The 22,330-nt window shown below is 38.0% G+C and overlaps 1 long non-coding RNA gene across 4 annotated transcripts in view; it reads left to right on the top strand.

Annotated features, from left to right (window-relative positions):
• Positions 1-21,618, top strand: part of LOC107967041 (uncharacterized) — a 41,225-nt gene extending 19,607 nt beyond the window's left edge. Inside the window, exons 4-6 of one of the 4 annotated variants that reach the window (XR_008538007.2) lie at positions 4,211-4,309; positions 15,981-16,058; positions 20,559-21,618. This is a non-coding gene — a long non-coding RNA (uncharacterized LOC107967041). Of the gene's footprint in view, positions 1-4,210; positions 4,310-15,980; positions 16,059-19,410 lie in introns of all 4 variants that reach the window. The other 3 variants (XR_008538005.1, XR_001707207.3, XR_008538006.1) reach the window with 3 other exon arrangements.
• The last annotated feature ends 712 nt before the right edge of the window (positions 21,619-22,330 follow it).

The raw sequence follows: 22,330 nt of genomic DNA, 5'->3' as shown, positions 1-22,330 counted from the left end.
TGCATGTGAAATTTTCTTTTTTCTAAGTGATAGAAAGCATTTCAATTTTTAAAAACCACTATATGGACCAAATGCAATTTAACTGTGAGAGAAATCTGGCAGGCAGTTTATGATTCTGGCTTTGGAACAACAGCTCACCTCTAGGGAGGAAAAGTACATTTAAATATTCACCATGAAGTGCAGGGTTAAAGCACTCACCGGAGTACTTCCTTTCCCCCACTGCCCTGCACATCTAATATGTGGTTATTTCAAATAATCATTCTATCTTGCTAAAACATCTTAACATAGCTGCTTAAATATTGTACTTTACTTAGTGTATTTAAACACAGACTAAGCATGAGCATACAGAGTTTTGGGGAGTTAAAAGGGCAACACTTGATAAAGACCATGAAACTGAGTTGCCAAAAAAACCAAACAAATCCGTTGTAAGTACATGGCATACCTTCAGTTATTATCTACAAATAAACCCTGGTAATGAGGTTTGGGATTCCTCTCAGTTGCATGTTGATGATAGATTCTCTGTGGAACTGACTCTAACCCATTAAGCAAGCTTGTTCCTGCCACCATGGCTGTTAATTTGACAAGACACTGTCACATTAAGTAGAACAAACATGTTTTTGCCCAGTCAGCCATCCAGAACCGACATGGCTGTTACTCTAACAACTGGATATTGATTGGAATCACTCACCCCTTCTGACCCTCCACTGGGAGGTGGAGACCAGGCTCAAGCTGACTGAAGATTTGCCTCATTGGCACACATGGGTAGCATATTAAGGATAGCCACAAATTTTAAACCATTTAGCTCCTTGTCATGTTCAACCTTCAGGCACTGTCTGGTTCTCAGTTTCTTCAGTGGAGCAATAGGCTCCCAATAAATCATTGTTTATTAATTTTATAGATCTACACATCCATCGGTGAGGATGAATTTGTGCTGTTTTAGCATTTACAACTTCATTAATGCAAAACATCATAAGGCACAAAAAGAAATTTTACAAGAAGTCCAAAAGATAAAAAATTAAATATTTTTGAATTCTAAAAGGTAGGATGGAGTCTTCCCTCTCTTTTTAATCTATGTGATTGAGAGACAGCCACTTAGTTTTTGAATGACCAATCCATTTAACCCAGATATAATCTTAAAAGGCTGTAAATCAAGCTCACTGAAAATAGAAATGATATTTACCTGATGTTAACTGTTTTTAATCTGGCTATTTTTAACCTGCTTATTAATATGGGTACCTAACATTTAGTAGAGCTTGCTTTTCACTCAGTCATTCATTTACCACAGATAAATTTTAACATGTGAAATTGCTGGGGTATCATTTACCTGTGTCTGTGTGTCAATCTCGGCATATGTTAGGCCCTGCTCTGTTCACTAAACTTCATATTCATGAGAGAATCCCATGGTTGAAAAGGACCTTAAAGGACGTTTAATCAAATTGTTCACCAGACTCCCTTGCCTGCTCTGGAACAGTCTCAAGAAGTGGGCATCCAATGTTTGCTTGAACACCTCCAGTACTGGTAAACTCATTAAACTCATAACCACCTGGAGAATTCTATTAAAATATTAGACATAAATCCTCCGTTTTTCTAGTGTAGGTCAAATCCTTCTTCTGCAGGAAAGTCATTCAAATATCCAAAAATAGTAACGGTGGTCTCTTTCTGTCTTCTTCAAGAGATATGGTTTGGATTTATGTCCTCACCCAAGTCTCATGTCAAATTGTAATCCCCAGTGTTGGAGATGGGGCCTGGTAGGAGGTGATTGGATCATGGGGACAGATTTCCTGCTTTGGTGCTATAGAGTTCTCATGAGATCTGGTTTTTTAAAAGCGTGTGGCACCTCCTCACATCTCTCTTCTGCTCCAGCCATGTGAAGTGCCTGGCTCCTTCCCTGCCTTCCGCCATGATTGTAAGTTCCCTGAGACCTTCCTAGAAGCTGATGCTGCTATGCTTCCTGCACAGCCTGCAGCACCATGAGCCAATTAAACCTATTTTCTTTGTAAGTTACACAGTTTCAAGTATTTCTTTATAGCAATGTGAGAATGGACTAATACAGCCAGCTAAACACCTCAGTTCTTTGAACTATTTATCTTATAGCAGCTGTCTGCAAACTGTGATCTAAGAGCTGTATCCAGCCTTTCACCTGTTTTTGTAAATAAAGTTTTATTAGAACATGTCCATTCAATTACATATTTTCTAAGCTGCTTTTATACTAGAATGGCAGAATTGACTAGCTGTGAGAGAGAGTGTACAGCCCCAAAATATTGAATAACCTGGCCCTTTAAAAAATAGTTTGTTGGCTACTGTCTCATACCATGGTGTGTCAAGAACCCTCGTCATCTGTATTCTGGATGTCTTTCAGTTTTTCACTACTGCTGTAAGACTGTGACCTGCAAAACTTGAGAAGCTTGTGTCACTTGTTCTGGATACGTTTTCTATTAATGCAGAAAAAAGTCCTTTGGCTTACAAAAATTCTCCATCCTAAAGCACAAAGAAATCCTCAGTTAAACCATTGAGATTAGCCTGATTTATAACAGAAAATATAAATTTTTGCTGTTTTTCTCCAAGTGTATTCTTATTTTATTGTTCCATCATTGCTTTGAAATATACTTTTGAGTACCTGTTATTGCAGAGCATTGTTCTAGACACTACATAAAATACTAAATAAGACAGAGTCCTTCCCAAAAGAGTTTGCATCTGGTTGTATGGAGGAAAAATTTATAAAATAACTGATATATTTGGGGTTTTAAAAATCTCCCTTCACTAGCTTATCAGCTCCATAAAGTCAGGCTGCTTTGTCTGCTTGGCTCTATAATGTCTCGCCAGTGCCTAGAATGGTGCTTGGCACACGGTAAATTATCAGTAAATATTTGTGGGATGAGGGAAATTATTAGAAGAGGGAGACAAAATATAATAAAATATTAAATTATGTGATAAAGACTATACAAAAAACAGGAACCCTGGGAAGAAATAGATCGACATGGTCTGGACATAGAGCTGGATGGAAACTTCATCATGGAATCTAACTTCTCCTTTAAAAATAATTATCTCTTTCACAATCTGCAGATTGCTATTTCTAACCTGCATCAGAATCCTCTAGTTTGCTTATTAAAAGGAGAGATTCTTGATGCTTATGAGGACCTCCTGAGCCAGAATCTGGCTGCCATGCCAGAAATTATTTTTATGAATTCTAAAATTTGAAAACTACCCCTCTCGACAGAAAGTGACACGGTCTCTGTGTGAATACCTCTAGTGATGAAGAACTGACACTACCACAAGCTTCTGCATTTGTTAGCTTTAGTTGTTGAAAAATAATTTTTTACTGAGTTGCAATCTGCCTCCTATCATCTCCAATGATTGGTCTCAGTTGCATTCATTAGAATCACAAGGGACAAATTTATTTTTTCTCTTTCATATGACAACTCTTCAAATGTGGACAGTTCTATTAAATGTCTTCTCCTAAATCAACATGACGTAGATGCTCTTAGCTTTGTAGCTGTTGTTCACTAGCAGAACTTCCCAAGATCTATCAGTTACCCCAACATTCTGCTGAGGTGCCAGAGGAACCTGGCACTCAGAGCCAAGTAAGTGGTTTGGGAATCTGCAGATGAATCTCTTTTCCTTCTATACCAAGTGAAACAGTCTGCCATAACCCATTCATCATTCACACCTGAAGCCAGAGTATGTACCTCCCCCTCTAGCACTTTATGTTCAGTCTCAGCCGACTCATTGGAAGGGGTTGAGGAGAGACGTGCTCATAGATTGTGGATTCCCATCTCCACACCGTTCTTAACACTCCTGTCAAGTTCTATATTTCCAAACATCCATCTTAAAATGTGTCTCCCAGAACAGACTCATGTAGAGGTCAAAGTCTAAGTCGGAGTTGGACTTCACCACTAGTTAGCTGTGCAACATTGGGTGATTATTGTTTAAATTCTTTTAGCCTCCATTTGCTTAATCTATAAAATATAAATAATAGCACTTCCTCATGTGGTTGTAAGAATTTAATGTGGTAAAGAAATTAACATAGTACCTGGTGGTATACAGTGAGAAATATAGGTAAAGCAATTAACATAGTGCCTGGTGGTATACAGTGAGTTTTCAATAAATGTCAGCCATTATTACTACCTTCTTGGTAGAATGAGACTATTACATCCCAGCAATCCTGGGAGTGTTGTAATATTTTTATTTACATTCCTGTCTCCTTGTGCAGATGGTGAACACAGGCAGGGGCCACATCTGACTTACCTCTAGCTCCAGGTACTGAAGAGCCACTGGGGAGAGCTCAGTCATGTAATCCAATACTATCTAAGTAAGTTTTCAACCTCTCTAGTATTTTGCATATTACCAACCCTCTACTTTGTGCTTCTAAACTAGGCCAACCTAATACATGCAACTCTGTGGGTAACCAATTATAGAAAGCCACCATCACAACAGCCTCTTCTTCATAATTGTCTGAAATCCAGCTTCCCTGCCCCTGCCCTTGCACCTATGCTGAGTCCATCTCCCTGTCTTACACCTGATCCCTTGGCTTGGTCATACATTTTTAGTTCTGTGCTCACTTATGGACATATGGACTAGATTTGAGCTTGCTCTCTGACTTGCCCATATTCTGACCCTTATGAGTAGCCATGCTGGTTTCCTGAGTTGCAAAATCCTAGAGCCTAGAGCAGTACCCTGTGTTGGACATCTGGCCAGCACTCCAGCCATCCCTGCCCTGTCATCCAGAGAAAAGCAGTCAGGGAATAAGAAAGATGCCACGATACAGGGTTGGCTACACATCAGACTGATCTGGCTCACCATGTTATTTTAGTTTCAACTCTTTTGCTTTGCAGACAAAGGGTAAGAGCAACACGTCATTAATATGTTATTGCATTATCAGTGATGAAGTGCTAATAAAATTAGTTCAACAAGACGTGGGTTACATATAGGTAGGTGTCAGAAAACTTTATCAGCATCAGTTCTGGAAGTCAGGATGATGATGACATCAGGTCTTAAAATCAAACTGCAGGGGCTGAATCTGACCTCCTTTGTCTTTGTGGCAGTGGCTCAACACCCAATCAATCTTACAACAGGAGTGTGATGCTTTGCGCAAAAGAGGCTGGCGCAATTCAGCTGAGTGGGCGGGTTGATGGAAAGTGACTCTGGCATTACTGAGTTCAAAAGGAATTAAGGATTCATGAGAACGCTGCACAGGCAGGCAAGCATAGATCCCCGGATGAATGCCGAATGAGTCACAAGGGAGACCTGGCTGGGCTTCGAATCCCAAATAAGCAAGGAATTGCTTTTTGATGATGCCGAACTATAAATATCATCACCTCAGAAAACCAGGTTCTCCTTTTACAGTGTCAGGAATCAGCAATGAGGACTACAAGACCAAATGTGTACGTTATTGACAAACATAATGCTTTACATGAAGAACACTGCCACTCTAAAACCAGTTACAAAGCAATTTTGAATTTTTCTTAATATTTTAATTGTATTTTAATCATAGTAAAAAAATCATGGGTGGAATTCAAAAAATTTCCATTTTTTGGGCCACTTCACTGGCAATATCATTACCAGCATTTTCTCTGGTCTTACTCTGGGTCTGGTTATGAAATTGCTAATGTCTAAGTATCACATGTCATAAAAATGAGTGTGTTTCAGCTTTGCCTGCCACTTTTTCACTCCAACTCCTTAGACTTTTTTGAATTTCTTTCTTTCAACCATGGATGGAAAACAAAGAAACAAAAATTGTATTTTTTGCCAAAATTTTCCAAAAGGCATTGAAAACAATGTGTCCAAAACCCTTGGGTTTTAAATACTTGTCTCTGTTGTGCTTGTCATGAGCAGCTCTTGTGGAATCCCTCACTGCAGGACTTGATGAATTAGTGCAGACCTTGCTCACAACCAGGAGAGGTGTTAAGTGCTATATCCTTGTGACTTATTCAATTCTGCCAGTGTGGATGGGCCTTATTTTCAGCAAAGCTGGGCCTACATAATTGCCAAAATAGAAGAAGTCGATATCCTGCTTAACATCCAATATTTTTCTGTAGTCATCAAATGCCTGGGATAGAGTGATATGCATCAACACTGGAGCTCTATGTATAAATTTTTTAAGTATATACAGAGACACATACATAGATAAACCTGATACGGTACCATATTCTCACCATTGCACTTTCAATATAATGTGTCAAACAATGGGAACTAAACAAGATCTAATTTAGGGGAAATAAATTATGTATGTAGAGACCTGGATCAACATGGCTATACTCAACTGTAATGTTCAGCAAGCTGATTAAACCAAGGCAGGTCTGAGCTCTAGACTACGTGAACAGAATTCCATTAACAGGGCCCCTGCATCATCTGGGAAGAATTCATCTACTTTCCCTGCTCTCTTCCAGTTTCTGACTGTTCTCTCTGTAGTTATTTGTCAATTAAAAGGAAGGAGACAGTGCTGCTGCTACACTGTGTTCCTATCTTCACTAACATCTACTAAGAAAATTTCAGCACCTTGCCTGAGAAATGCAAATAAATATTGTATCATTTTGATTAATCACAGTAATATACACAGACCACTCATCTTTTATTAAAAAGAATCACTGGCTTTTCAAAACTTTCTGGCAGTTTTTATTGTTTTCCTCCATTTTATGGTAATGTAAAGGAGAGTCATGCTACAAAAATCGAATACTTACCTTTTCCTTGAATGCAATTTACACCATGTAAACTCCTCCTTGATACTTTAAAATTACTCTGTTGTCTCCTCACCTGGGATTTTTATAATATAAATAAAATATTCTCTGCATTAAGACTTAGGCATATAAATAAATAAATTTATACATTCTTTTCCCTGAAAAGAGTTACAGATCAGAATGTACAATACAAGATATATTTTTTTCTTACAATCTTCTCTCACAGCATGCCTATACATTGTACATTAGAACAAAGTTTGGGCCCTGCTAAACTACATCTGTGCATGTGACATATATTAATGTAAAAATCTTATTATTTTCCTCATAATAGAAGCACATGAAAATTTGCTTAGAATCTCTAGAAGCAAATAATAGAAAAATTGATATCTAAGAAAGTTGGTGGAATATCAGAATAGCATTAAAGCCCTTTTTGAGTTTTAGCAAAAATGAAAGAAAGAAAGAGAGAAAGAGGAGAGAGAGAGAAAGAGAGACCCTCCTTCAGCAAGGTGTTTAGAGGTTCAAGCTTTAAGATACCATTCACCATGCGCCGTCTGGCCTCAGTCCATCTTCCCAGTCCTCCCTCTCCTCATCACCCCTTCCACTAACCTACCTCTCCTGTCCTATTGGCTAATGTTTTGTCCCTGAATATATGCACTATCATACCACTATGACTTTGCCCATGCTGCTCACTATCTTTCCACCTCCTCACTCCTCCTCTACCTATTGGGGTCCACTTATTTTCTGAGACTTAATTCAGATCTCACATTTTCTGTGAAATCCTCCTCAAGTATACCTTGTTCCACATCTCCTACTCACCCAGCTGAAAAGAATGACAGCCCCTGGCACAGCAAGTACAATTTGTCTGTGTCCTTCAGCCCCTAGTACAGGAACTGGCATAAGCAGTGGATTATGAACAAATTAACCAATTGGCAATGAACAAACCTTTCTTCAGTCTCTATGACCTCTTCTTTTTGAATCACATTTTACATTTTATTATTTTTGTTTTTTTAACTTTTATTTTAGGTTCAGGGGTACATGTGCAGGTTTGTTATATACATAAACTCGTGTAACAGGGGTTCATTTACAGAATATTTCGTCACCCAGGTACTAAGCCTAGTACTGGATAGCTATTTTTTCTGCTCCTCTCCCTCCTCTTACCCTCCACCCTCAAGTAGGCCCCAATGTATGTTGTTCCTTTTTTTGTGTCCATGAGTTCTCATCACTTAACTCCCACTTACAAGTGAGAACATGTGATATTTGGTTTTCTGTTTCTGCATTAGGTTTCTAAGGATAATGACCTCCAGCTCCATTTATATTCCCACAAAAGACAAGATCTTGCTATATAGTATTCCATGGTGTGTATGTCTCACATTTTCTTTATCCAGTCTGTCACTGATGAATATTTAGGTTGATTCCATGTCTTTGCCATTGTGAATAGTGCTGCAATGAACATTCGCATGAATGTGTCTTTATGGTAGAATGCTTTATATTCCTCTGGGTATATCCACGGTATTGGGATTGCTGGGTTGAATGGTAGTTCTGTTTTTAGCTCTTTGAGGAATCACCACACTACTTTCCATAATGGTTGAACTAATTTACACTCCCATCAATGGTGCATAATTGTTCCCTTTTCTCTGCAATGTCGCCAACATCTGTTATTTTTTTCCTGCCCTAATTTCCCAGTGAACTCTGCTGCTTATTGCTGTTTTAAGTGTCCTTGTCAAGCCCCGGACTTGTCCCTTTTGATATAATATCCACATTATCCCCAGTATTAGGCCCTCTACAATTTCTTTTGGAGGTTTCTGACATGTCTGAAGACTATAGAACACCATACTGAGTAAGAGTTAAGAAACTGACAGTCTGGACCTTAATATTTTACTTATTTACTCCAAGGCCTAAGACAACCACTATTTATTTCTGAGTCTCTGAATACTCATAAAATTAGGAGGATACACTGAGTGTCTAAGGTCCTTTGCAATGCAAGAAAATCTGTGGCTGGTAAGTTTTTCAAGAGTAGTGCCTCCGGTAGGAATAACTTCAGCTTGATAAAGATTTAATTTATTCATTTATTCATTCAACAAATATTCAGTAAGTACCTTTTTCTTGTCAAGCATTTTTTCTAAGGTCTGGGAATACAGCAATAAGCAAAATGTAAATGTAAATACCATCTATGTAGCTTACATTCTGATAGAAGTAGAGAAAATAAATTATAACTCATGTATGTATATGAATGTGTGAATGAATATTTATTCTATCTTTCTATAAAATCAGGCAGTTTTAAATGCTGTAGAAGGAAAAAGTTTAAGCGCAGATTAACGTGGAGAGAGAGGGACTATTGTTCAGGGCAAAGGTAGAAAGATAGATGGATCTATGATTTTATTCAGTGTACCCAGTGAGAGAGAGAAAGAGAAAGTGTGTGTGTGTGTGTTTGTGTGTGTGTGTTTGTGTGTGTGTGTGTGTGTCCCAGGCAGATGGGACAGCAAGTACAAAGGGCCTGTGGGGTCGGAGTACGACCACTTGCTCAAAGAAGATAAAGAGGTTAAAATGCAACAGAATTAAAGAGTGAATGAGAAATGAAGTTAAAGAGGTTGAGGTAGAAGAAATAGGTCACTAGGGCGCTGTGGGCCATTGTAAATGCTTGGCTTTGAGTGCTGAGAGACTGTTGGAGGAATTAAAATAAATAAAATAAAATAAATAAAATAAAAATACGGTAGAATGCTTTATATTCCTCTGGGTATATCCCAGAGGAATAAAGGAGTGACAAGCTCAGATTCAACCCCTTGGAAAGATCACTGTAGCTGTTGACTTGAAAACAGACAAGAGATGGTCAGTGAAACAGGTAAAGATAATTAAGAGGCTATTATAATAATCCACATATAAAACTACTGATAACTTGGACTTGGGAAGAAACCATGGAAACGGTGTGAGACTGTTGGATTCCATTCATATTTTGAAGACAGAGCTGACAGAATTTCCTTAGATTATTTATGTGCAGTGTAAAGCAGAAAAGGAGTTAAACATTGCAGTAGTTGTGGCCTCAAAAGGTAAGGAGAGAGTTGGCACTTAGTGAAATAGGGAAGAGTGCAAGAGGAGCAGGGAAGGAATTCAGGAGGTTAGTTTGGGACAAGGTAAGTTTGCAATGCCCCTCGAATATCCAAGTGGATGTTTCAAGTAGGCTGCTGGGTAAGAGTATGGAATTCAGGAACAAGTTCTGTGCTAGAGATAAAAATTTTAAAATGATTACGATAGAGATGGCTTTAAGAGATCTCAGAATGGATGATATTACTCAGGGAGTGACTATAGATAGAGAAGAGAATAAATGCCCTAAATACCAAATACAGTCCCAGACACTCTCAGAATAAGAGATTAAGATGATGAGGAGAAATGGGAAGGAGTGATGAGTGAGGTAGCAAGGGAGCCAAGCCAACATGTTCCAGAAGCCAAGTGAAAAGTGTTTCAGGAAGCAGGTGGTGTACTATGTCCAATGCAACTGAGAAGTAAAATGTGATAAAACTTGAGTCAACTCTCAATTCCCATTGAATTACTGGAGTCTTTCTGACTGTGGTTGTTGTAGATCCTGAGCAGATATACATGGCAGCCTGGGCCAGATATAAAGAGCCAAAAGAACCTTGCCTCAGGGCCTCTTAAATTAGCATAAGGTAGGGAACTAGATAATAGCCAGCGTATAAGCATTCCTTTCCACCATCATCACCATGACCACTACAACATACACACACACAAAGTTGTCATATGTAATTCTAAATGCGAAAAGCAAATGAACTTTGTAACGACAAAGTGTAACTTTGGTGTGAGTTATAGCACATCAAATGTTTGATGAATTACAAAGTATAATTTTGTAGCACTAATTGTTAATGGTGCTATTATGTTATTACTATTAACTGCTTACATTGAGTGATTAGTAATTATCCGGCACTATACTAATCATTTTACATATATAATTTTGTTAAATCCTAATGATGCCCTCTGAGATTATTATTAGTATCACTCTGATTTTCAAATGAGTGTATGAAGCCTTAGAGAGGGGAAGTGGCTTGTCTAAGGTCACATAGCAAGTAACTGGCAGATTCTGTTTCAAAACCAAAAGTCAGCTTCTAAGTCTCTCAGCCAAGAAATAAGAATGGGAATGTTCAGTTCTCCTAAATGCCCTGTCCTTTGGATGATACATGTACTTTCAACTGTCTATTACCAGATTTTCTTTTCTGTGATTCCCAATAGGGACGGGTAATCTGGAACTAACTCCAGAAGTTTCCTGATGTTTAAAATACAGGCAATAGCTAGCTTTGCCATTCTTTCTTAGACAGTTAGTCATTGCTGAAACAAAGTATTCCATGGTTAGACTGACCCATGAGTGGCCAAGAGCCATTTGAGTGGTAGCCTTCCATTCCCTCAGGACTGTAAAGCTGACCCAAATAAAGTTATTAGCTAGCATTTCTAGAATTACATCACCGTGTGTTTACCAGCCTCTGAGTTTACTTTTAAGAAATCATACTCCAGAGGTTAGATACCAGACCTCTAATGACTGGGCAGTAGTTGGAACTTTACTATTACCAAGTATTGATTTGGTAAGATATGATATAATTCTTTTTTTTAAGTGACTAGTGGTTGAGATGCCTACTTTGAAAAAAAAAATCCATACAGTAGAAATGCCAAGCCATTTGTCAGAGAGGGAAAGGAATCACTCAAATCCCTTAATAGACCGAAAGAACTTTAAAGTGTCTACACTGTTAAAAAACTGATTTAGAGCACCTTTCCCCCAAAAAGAGACATACATGTAAGTTCAGGCTATCAGTTTACCACTTTGTTTGCTAAAAAAAAGTATGTTCTTGGAAAAATCTTATTTCATGGAGAATATAGTGAAATGACACTAAACTCTATGTTTGATGAATATCAAAATACCTTTCTTGGACTGTTTTCATTATTCTTTATGCTCTTCCGTTTCCTGTGACAACCTTGACCTGTTCAGGTAAACCTTTGACGTGTCAGAGAAGAGAAAGAACAACTGACTCATTCTCAGCAAGGCAAATATGGCTTGAAATTGAATTTCCTAACCAATGTGACAGGTTGTACTGAGTCATCCATATGCTCATCTGGTGTCCTCTATTCTTCACCGAGACTTTCCACATACCACTGGTAAAAGTCTCACTGGGATCAAGCATGTGATGTCTAGCTGTGATTGTGTGTGTGTGTGTGTGTGTGTGTGTGTGCATGCGCAGGGATGTGCAGAACCATTGGCCTTCACTAGGAACAAGACTAGGGGTCCTACTTCATTAACAGAACAGTCTACCTATGAGAGAGAGTTGCCTGATACAATTTAAATCTGGGCTCTGATCCCATCTTTCCTTCCTCAGAGGCATAAGATAACCAGAACACCAGATTTGAAGCCAGATACAACCAGGTCCAAATCCTCATTCTGCAGTCTTATTCCTGTAGCATCTTAGAAACTCATTTACATTCTCTGAGCTTTGGGGCTCTCATTTGATCAAGGGGAATAAGTAGACTTGTGGCATGTGAAGTGTACTTATATATAGCAAGTGAACACATGCTCACCCCTTTATTTTGGACATCAATGAAACTTGAGCAGTAGTATCTTTTGTCACTTTTTAAAAAATTATCATCCTGCTCTAGGAAATAAAGTTATCAAGCTGTTCTTTATAAAGTGAGAGCATTTAACTCATAGCTAGTTCTAAATTTAGAAACCACCTCAAAATCAGGTCAAAGCACTAACGCAAAAGGGTTTGTCCAGCTTTAACCAACTGGAGCTTTATGGGATTCGAATTAAAAGGTGGGTGTGCTCAGGTGCCTCAAAACAACTACTGAGAGTGAATGAATAATAATAATGGCTAACAAATATTAAGTGCTTATTACATTAATCATCATCTGCTGCTGCATAACAAACAATGCCCAAATGTAAAGCAACAAATACTTATTATCTCTCACAGTTTTTAAGGGTTATGAGTCCAGAAGTGGCCAGCTGGGTAGTTCTAGCTCAGGGTCTCTCATGAGGTTGCCATCAAGATGATGACAGTTTAGTCATGTGAAATCTGTAGGATCTGCTCATAAACTCGTTCACATGGTTGTTGGCAGGATTCAATTCCTTGCTGGTTATCTCTGAAGGCCTTAGTTCCTCACCACGTATGCCTCTCAATTCATCAGCTAAGTGTCCTAGTTACATGCAATTGGTTTCTCCCTGGAGCAAATGACCCAAGAGAGCAACCAGGACACAGGAAATGACTAGCACAGGAAATGATATGTCATGAAAACTTCCATAGCCTATTCATTGGAAGTAAATCACTAAGTATAGCAGCTGTCAATGGAATGTGAACTAAGCTCCACATCTTAAAGAGAAAAGTATTGAGGAATCTGTGGACATATTTGAAATCCACCACACCTATTATATGCTCTGAAGCTATTCCAAGTATGTGATATAAATTATTTCTATTTAGTTTGTACCATAATTCCATGAGGTTAGAAATTATCATATTCCCCATTTTGTAGATGAGATACATGAAACTTAGAAAGTTTGACATTCACTCAAAGATGCAATCGTGTTGGGCTTCTAAACCAACTAATCTGAATCTAGAGATAAAACATTTTGAATCATCAAAAAAATTAGTTTACTTCAGTAAAAATTCTAATATTTTTCTTTGAAATTGATAATTCATAGCTAGATTATTTAGCATGCTTCAGTAAATAGAATTTTGGATTAAGCAGAATATATCATTTTCTGACAATGCTAAGTAATTATTTACTGTTTATGAATTAGGATGTATTGTGACAGTTAAATCTGAGTCTACAACATTTTTCTATATGGCTTATACTTCATTCTCAAACAACATCTATCCCAGAAGACTATTATTTAAAATATAAGCAGTAGTGAAGAAATTAAGCCACGTATTAAGGTACAGGAGTTAAAAGTTCTAAGAGATTCTAATGGAGTCTGGTGTAAAATTATCTTAGTATCTTTTCACTCCTTTTTTTTTTAATGCTCACAGATTTATTTCCAATTATCTCATAAACGTGAGGGGAGAAAAGAGCCCCAGTGAGAAATAACTTACACTGTCATTTAAGAGCTGCTTTTCTGCCAGCAATTGCTTGAGTTTAATTTACCAGGAGACAAAATTGCAGTTGTTGAGACAGTCAAAGCAGAAGGGGGAAGAGTCAATGATCCAGATCAAGGCTTCAGTAACGGGCAAGAAAAATGTCAGAAAGATGTTAATAGGATAAGTAGAAGAAGTGGGAGGGCAGAGGGAGGGAAAGGAAGGGAGTAAAGAACGGAAGGGCAGAAAGAAGTGAAGGAAGGAGGACAACGAACAAATGAATGAATGTATAAGAGAATGGATGAAGGAAGAAATCGGTGTCTGCTATGATCTGATTTGTCCCCCAAAATTCATGTGATGAAATTTAATGGCCAATGTGATAGTATTAAGAGGAGAGGCCTTTAAGAAATGATTAAGTCATGAGGGGGAAACCCTCATGGATGGAACTAGGTTCCTTACGAAAGCTTTGAGAGAGTGGGTTCAGCTTTTCTTTGCCATGTAAAGACACAGTGTTTTATCTCCAGAAGATGCAGCAACAAAGTAACATCTTAGAAGCAGAGAAATTGGCTCTATTATAAACTCAACTTGCTAGCATTTTGATTATAGACTTCCCCATCTCCAGAAGTGTAAGAAATAAATTTCTGTTGTTTGTATATTACCCCATGTCAGGTATTTTGTTACAGCAGAAATAATGAATGAAAGGAGGGCCTGAAAGTAAAATAATGGTGTAGGAAAATGCCCTGTGGTGTCAGGGAGAACGCACAAGTTTTATGCAGAAGCTTTCAATGGGCCTCCATTGTCTAGAGCAAGTATGAATGAGCAAACTACTGCCTACTGCCTACTGCCTGCTGCCTGTCCCCAAGAGGGCTAACAGCTGAAGGGTGACAGCCAGAGCTTGCCAGCAGCCTGGGGAGCAAGTTATTTATTTCTAAAGTGGGATCTTGTAACTGCCCAATAGGTTCTTCCTGCCTGCTGCACAAGTAAAGACCACAGTATTTCAGTAAAGAAAGAGTTTAACTGATATAAGGCTGGCCACACCATGTGGGAGATGGAGTTATTACTCAAATCAATCTCCCTGAAAATTTGGGGATGGAGTTATTAAGTACAATTTGGTGGGTAGAGGGTTGGAAAGTGGGGAGTGCTAATTAGTTAGGTCAGAGATAAAATCATAGGGAGTGGAAGCTGTCCTCTTGCACTGAGTCAGTTCCTAGGTGGGGGCAGCAAAACCAGAAGAACCAGTTTATGGATATGGTTGGTGCCAGATGATCCACTAAGTGCAGGGTGTGCAAAATATCTCAAGCACTGATCTTAGGTTTTACAATAGTGATGTAATCCTGAGGAACAATTTGAGGAGGCTCAGAATCTTGCAGCCTCCAGCTGCATGGCTCCTAAACCATAATTTCTAATCTTGTAGCTATTCTGTTAGTCCTACAAAGGCAGTCTAGTCCCTAGGCAGGCAGGGGGTTTGTTTTGGCAAAGGGCAGTTATCATCTTTGTTTCAAAGTTAAACTGTAAACTGAGTTCCTTCCAAAGTCAATTTGGCCCATATGCAGGAATGAATGAGGATAGCATGGAGGTTAGAAGGAAGATGGAGTCAGTTAGGTCAGATTTCTTTCACTGCAATAATTTTCTCCGTTATAACTTTTGCAATGAGAGTTTCAATCCTGAGGGCACAGCATAGAATCCTTCCCCATCCAATTATCCTTTTCTGCTTTAGACAGCACCATTTTTATCCTGCTTTATCAATAAAGGGAAATATTTTAATTCAGAGAAGATACAAGACTAAAATCTCAGTTGTTTATCGAAAGCTGAAGATAATACATGTATTCATCAAAACTAGTATAATGAAGATTCATTGAGATAAAACAAGTAAAGTATTTACCACAGTATCAATGTCAGCTGCAATTATTATTACTATCTATATTGCAGGCTTTTGAAATACGTTTCTCTAGAAAATGCTCCAAAGTTAAAGATGAATATATAGTTCACAAGATATCCAAATGCTCAGTTTATGGCTATTAACATCTTTAAGTCTGCTCAATAAATGGCACTTCTGTAATTTCCCCAGGATCTGAATAAATTAAAAAAATAAGACCAAGGAATGACAGGTGGTTGCCCATATATCTCATTTTGACCGATGAAAGTTGAGCAGGGCCAGTTGATGTGTGTATCTGGGAATTAGGCAGACTTACCAACCTAATCTCAGCCTCAGTGAACTGTGACAAGCCCCCTTTCCTGTCCCTCACAGGTGAAGAGCCTAGCCTTGGAGGAGCAGAGCAGGAAGACTATTTCAAAAAGTAGATGAAAGTAGGAGAGCTGAGTATGCGTAAGCCCTGTTCACTCTTTTCAAATGTACTAAGCAGATAAGTCACGTCTCCTCCTTCTCTAGATTGGAGTAACCCAACATGCAAGAAAAATGTCAGAAAGACGTTAATAGAATAAATAGATGAAGTGGGATGGGAGAGGGAAGGAAGGGAATAAAGAAAGAACGGGAAGGAAGAAGGGAGGGAAGGAGGACAATGAACGAATGAATGTATTAAAAGAATGGATGAAGGAAGAAATGGGGGCCTGCTATAGTCTGATGTGTCCCCCAAGAGATAGACTAAGGTCTGCAGATTCACTGAGTTCCCTTCACATGGAAGCAAACAACTAGCATGCTAGATACGTGTTCCCCAAAACAGATTTTTATAGAGAAATTCTGAATGTTCCCACCCCTGGGTTAGGCCTCAACTGGCCAGAACATTGTACCTTGGAACAAAGACACCAAAGGGAAATTCAAAAGTTCTTAAATTCTCTAGATTTAATACAGTGTGTACTCTATAACAAATTTTTTAAATTTTAGTAATATGCTTTCTTTTTTGCAACATACTTTTATTGGAGAGTTCATTACTAGTTTTAAAACCTGAGGAATCACTTTATTAAAAAAATCTAAAATATATAACCAAGGAAATAATTGCATTAACAATTACCACAATCAGGGAGAGCCCTAAACTAGTAATGTGAATATCTGATTTTCTATACCAGTTCCACCATTTCTTAGCTAAATATCCTTGACTAGTCATTTAAACTCTAAATCTCTGTTATCATATCTTTAAAATGCAAACACTAGGATGCGTAAGATTTTTCACATGCTGCTGAACAGATCACTAAAGGATATATGAGAAAGCACTTTAAAGCTGTTGTGAATGTAAATACGGCATCTTCAAGAATGCCAAATGTATTTTAATATAATAGAAAAAAATTTTTTAATCCTGTATATTGGAAACATAGACTAAGAAAAAGCATCAGTGCTTTAACAGTATGTAACAATAAAACACAAAGAGAAAAGAAAAACAAAAGATTCCATTTCCTCCCACTCATAAATCCATTAATTTTTCATGATGGGCTCAGCCTTGGAGAGATTTTATATAGAAGAGGAGTTTTTCATTATGTTGTCCAAGGACCAAATATTTGGGAGTCCACAAATAGCCAAACAATTGGATATTTCATATAAATGTAAAACCACTATATTTATCCTTTTTTTAAAAAAAGTCATACTGAATCTACCACAAGCTTCTTCTTTCAAATGCTTTTCATTCAAAAATGAAACAAAAGACGTGCTGCTGCTAAGAGCTTCAAGGTCTAGAATGCCTGTGTGCTCCTTATTATAATTCCTTTCTTCAAAATAGGCATTTTGTGTCCCATAAGGACAAGCCTTGTATTCACTCAGCTCTAGGAATTGATTAATGTCTCGGGATGTGATGTATATTTAAGCCAAACTCGTGGCCTATTAGCAATTCACAAACCATGACTTGCACAGTGCTGTGCTCAAATCTATTTTGCATTACAAAATGTTTATAAATCAGCCTCTGTTCCCAGAATGTTATATAAACACGTCAACAAATCACATGTGTATTAAGGGGAGAGAGGTAGAAGGTTGGGAATTCATCATAGCCTCAGGCTGTTCTGGGACAAATTAAATACTACCCTGGCCACCGAGGTCCACACTAGGCAGTCGTTCAGAATGAACTGTAGATAAATTGAACTTCTCTTATTGGAGACAAGCCAGCAGCTCACCCAAACATGAAAAATTGTATCCCCACACTAAAAAAATTAAACCACGCTAAATACAAGCTTTCCATTTCTGCAAGATTGCAGTTTTCCTATTTCTTTAGAAAATGAAGATATTTTATGGCTCAAAAATAGAAGTCACAGGAAGTAGGTGAATAACAGGGAGAAAGGTTGGTGAGGACATTACCTATTTGTATTCCCAGCACCCGAGACATTTTTTGTGGGGAGAGCTGGGAAGGGGGCTTCAGATTAATTGAATATATATAGTCAATTACATATATTCAATTATATATATATATACACACACATACATACATATATGTAACCACATATTTTAAATGTAGAGGATGCCAGTTTGCCTAATACATATATATAACGTTTTTAGCTGGTGAATCATTTTTCCTATTATATTTGGAAACTTAAAACCATTTCCTCTTATATTTCCTCTTATATTTGGAAACTTAACTTAAAATCATTTTCCTCTTATATTTGGAAACTTAACTTAAAATCATTTTCCTCTTATATTTGGAAACTTAACAGACAACAGAAAGTGGATAGAAGAAAGGCCCCTAAGCAAAGGGCTCACAAATTGTCCCTGAACCCACCAGAGAAATAACTGCATAGATTCTGGTCTTCAATGGGATTTAGTCTCATACAACCTTCATTTTTCTCTGTTAATCTAAAAGTATGCAATTGGACATAAAATGTAAGTGGTTTCTGTGCAGTGACCTGTGTGAAGATATGCTTTGATATGAATCAGCTCTCCTAAAAGGTATTTTAGTCGATTCAAAGGTTCATCTGACATAAAACTTTAGCTTATAAAATAAGGGGTGTTCTTTTATGTTATACATATTTTACCACAATTTTTTAAAAAGGAAAAACTGGTTTCTCCTGGAGAAGCATACACACTAACTTATAAAGGGGGAAATGTTTTTTGTAATTGGATCATAGAATTGCAGACTTTCAGAGCTGAAAGGGCTGGAAACTCATCTGCTGCAGTTTTCCAGAATGTAATTCTACAAGCCAGTTATAGCTTTTACAATAATAAAGAGTTCCACAGTTGTAGTCATTAGTCCTGCTCATCGCCATCCAATTTTTCTGTCCTCTAGGCTCTTCCTATCTTTCTCCCTCTTAGTAGACCATGGTCATGTGACTACTTCTGACCAGTGAGTTGTGTGTAGAAATGAGATGCATCATATTTGGGAGGTAACCTTTAAAGACTGCTTTGAGACTCTCCTAAACTTCTTTTCTTACTAGCAAAATGACCTGCAAGCTTCATTATGGCGTCTACTCTACTAGCTGGTATCCCTAAGTAGCTATGAAAAATAGAGCTTTTGTCCATGGTAGTTAAACCATGTTAGACATATAATGGGTAGGGGGAAACTTTCTTTTTTTAATCCAATGAGATTTTCATGTATTTTTTTATTTCAGCAGAGCCTAGTCTATACTGACTTATATAATGGTCAGTTAAGTTTGAAGAATACAGATTTACACAGGTTTCTTTACTACGTAAATCTACAAGGCTTCAAAATGCTAATAGGAAACATAAGTCATCAAGAGAGGACTATATTAGGAAGCATTTATCACACCTGTTTGACTATGATAATTTTTGTTTTGCTTTATTTTAGAATTTTTGTGTTGTGCAGAACACGTGTTGGGATGTCAAAGATCACAATGTTCTACAGAGCAATTAGGGGAATCACTTTTGGTCCAATTTCAGCACTTTACAAAATAGTTTAACAAAGTTCTAAGGAATGAAGGTCTTCTCCAAGGCCATCCTCAGCGAGGTAATCAGTGAGTGGCAGACATGGGAGCTGACGCCTCTTGGTCATGCCCTGGACCTAGTAAAGTGGAGTAGCTTTACAGGTATACCAGGTGTTTGCTAATGATCACTTCTTTTTTTTTTTAAGACTGAGTTTTGCTCTTGTTGCCCAGGCTGGAGTGCAATGGTGTGATCTCAGCTCACTGCAAACTCCGTCTTCTGGGTTCAAGTGATTCTCCTGCCTCAGCCTCCCAAGTAGCTGGGATTACATGCACCGCCACACCTGGCAATTTTTTTGTATTTATTTGAGATGGAGTTTCACCATGTTGGTCAGGCTGGTCTCGAACTCCTGACCTCAGGTGATCGACCCGCCTCAGCCCCACAAAGTGCTGGGATTACAGGCATGTGCCACCACATCCGGCCAATGATCAAACGTTTTACAGAAGTTTTTAAAGAGCCACACCAGTGGAAACATTCATAACACCTTACCACCCAAATTAACATCAACTCAAAAGTTATGTTTGGCCCACAGAGAATTAATACAAAGAAATATCTACGAGAAAACCTCAAAAATTTCACATCTAAGGCAAAAGCCAGAGATTACAGAGTTAACATATTTTTGGAGCTGAGGGGGAAAGTCTCTCAGCTTAGATCTTCTGAACCAGAGCTCTACACCTTTCTGCAAAAGATCATTTCCCCTGCTAAAAACCTGGCAATAAGAACCTCCTTTTTTTGGTGGGAGGTATTATTTGGCCAAAAGTGAGATTTCAGCCAGAAACATGGGGAAACTGAACTTGTTGTTAAGCCACTGAAGACACCTCTTTCCTTTGAAATAACTTATTCTGACTGATGCTAAAGGCGCTGGTAGAATTTCCTTCCCTTCATAAAATCACTGTAGTTGCAATGATAGCTCTGAAGTTGTGGGAGTAAAGATCTGCTAAAACATCATTTGGATTTAATCACAATACCAGAGGAAAAGAATAAAAGCTGTGTTTTTTTTTTTTTCAACAACAGCAAACTGCTGGATGGATATTGCCAGAAATTAATTGATCAAGAAAAGCTCCTAGAAATCTTTTTTTTTTTTCAAAACGTACCTTTTGCGACAGCTTCAAACTTGATCTCTGAGCTCCAGTGAAGCACAAATTACTGTGTGGCATTTTATCTCACAGATTAGAGAAGGTCCTAAATAGCATGCTGTGCCTTTCTTAAAATGCTGTCCCCAATCAAGTTTTTTTTTTTAATCTTCTTTGAAATTTCTCATATTGCATTGGGTTCTTCACCCAAAGGAAATGACATTTTTAGTTAAAAAGTAATAAAGTATAATTAAAACATAAATAATTTAAAAAGATTTTGATATAAGCCTGAAAATGGGCATGTGAATAAATTTGCACCATGTCCCAGGAAGTACATTGGTAGACATATTTGGGAAGGATGAATTCACTGCCTGGAGGGGTCCAGACATAATGGCTAGTACCCCAAGTTCTCCAAGTACTCCCTTGAGGTTTCCAGATAAACTGCTTTTTTAGTCAAAGAGCCTCTACAGAAAGCCTGCTGCTGCATTGCCTCATGGAGAAGAGAGAGCCCCACCACTTCTAGTCAGCTGCAAAAGCCAGGAGTCCCACCACTTCTAGTCAGCTGCAGAAGCCAGAAGTCCCACCACTTTTAGTCAGCTGCAGAAGCACTCTCTCTGCCTCAGCAAACACAAGTAACTGCAGTATCTAACCAGAGAGGACCTTCCTACAAAACAGGAGGTGAAATTAGGATAAACAGGACTTGGGAAAATAATTGATTTTACAGAATGTGGCTGCTGTAATAAATGGCTTCCTTGGAGGACCTAAAATACAGAGGGGAAGCCGCAACTAGAATACGGACAGAAGCAGTAGACCTGAACCTGGAAGCCTACAAACCCTTTTTCTGGTAACATTCATTCACATATCCACCTCCCTTCCTCTCCCTGCAATAGGATACACACAAAGGGGCTACTTGTCAAATAGCAACAATTATACAATGACTAAGCATCGTTGTCTGCGTTCCACATTAAAATGTGATTTAAAAATAAAATCTAATTGGAGGCCCTTTTCTTTCTCCTGAGTTGTGTCTAAACCTTGCAAAGAGGTTCATTTCAAAGCTCATTTTGCCTTCTTTTGTTCCTTGTGACCCAGTTCTTTCATTTTCTCTTTGTCTCTGATTTGATAAATGTATTCTCAGGAAAATATCCTGGATTTAACAGTTATTCTTTCTAGACCTGTGGCTTCTAAAGAGATAATTCGTCCACAATAATATGAAGTAATGAATCTCTAATGGTGAGCTTTTTGGATTCACCGCCATTGATTGATAGGGAGAGAAGGTAGACCTATCTGCTAACCAAGCCATGAGTATTAGGTATTCACCAGTTTGATTCAGTCTCTCACTCACTCATTTATTTAACAAACATGTTATGAACTCCAGTAAACCAATCACTGCACTCATTATTGATACAGAGATTCTTAAAAAGACACAGATCTTGATTTAAAGAACTTTAGAGTAAAAAAGACAGATATCTAAACAAATATCTATAACACAAAGCAAAAAGACATACGACATATGATAGAGGTAGCAGCAACATACTATTAAAGACAGAGTGAAGAATAATTCTGATTAGGATGATTCAGGCCTCAATAGAGCCTTGAAGTAGAAGTAGCAGCTTCATACATGGAGTAGAAGGGTAGTGCAGATGCACAGAACTGAGAAAACAGCATAAGTGATGAACAAGAAGCCTAAACATAGTCTGGTCAAAGCACAAAAGG

The sequence above is a fragment of the Pan troglodytes genome, chromosome 9, assembly GCF_028858775.2.
Source record: "Pan troglodytes isolate AG18354 chromosome 9, NHGRI_mPanTro3-v2.0_pri, whole genome shotgun sequence".
In the NCBI taxonomy this organism is placed as follows: domain Eukaryota; kingdom Metazoa; phylum Chordata; class Mammalia; order Primates; family Hominidae; genus Pan; species Pan troglodytes.
Note: the sequence above shows the minus strand (reverse complement) of the source record. Positions and strands in the feature narration are given on the sequence as shown.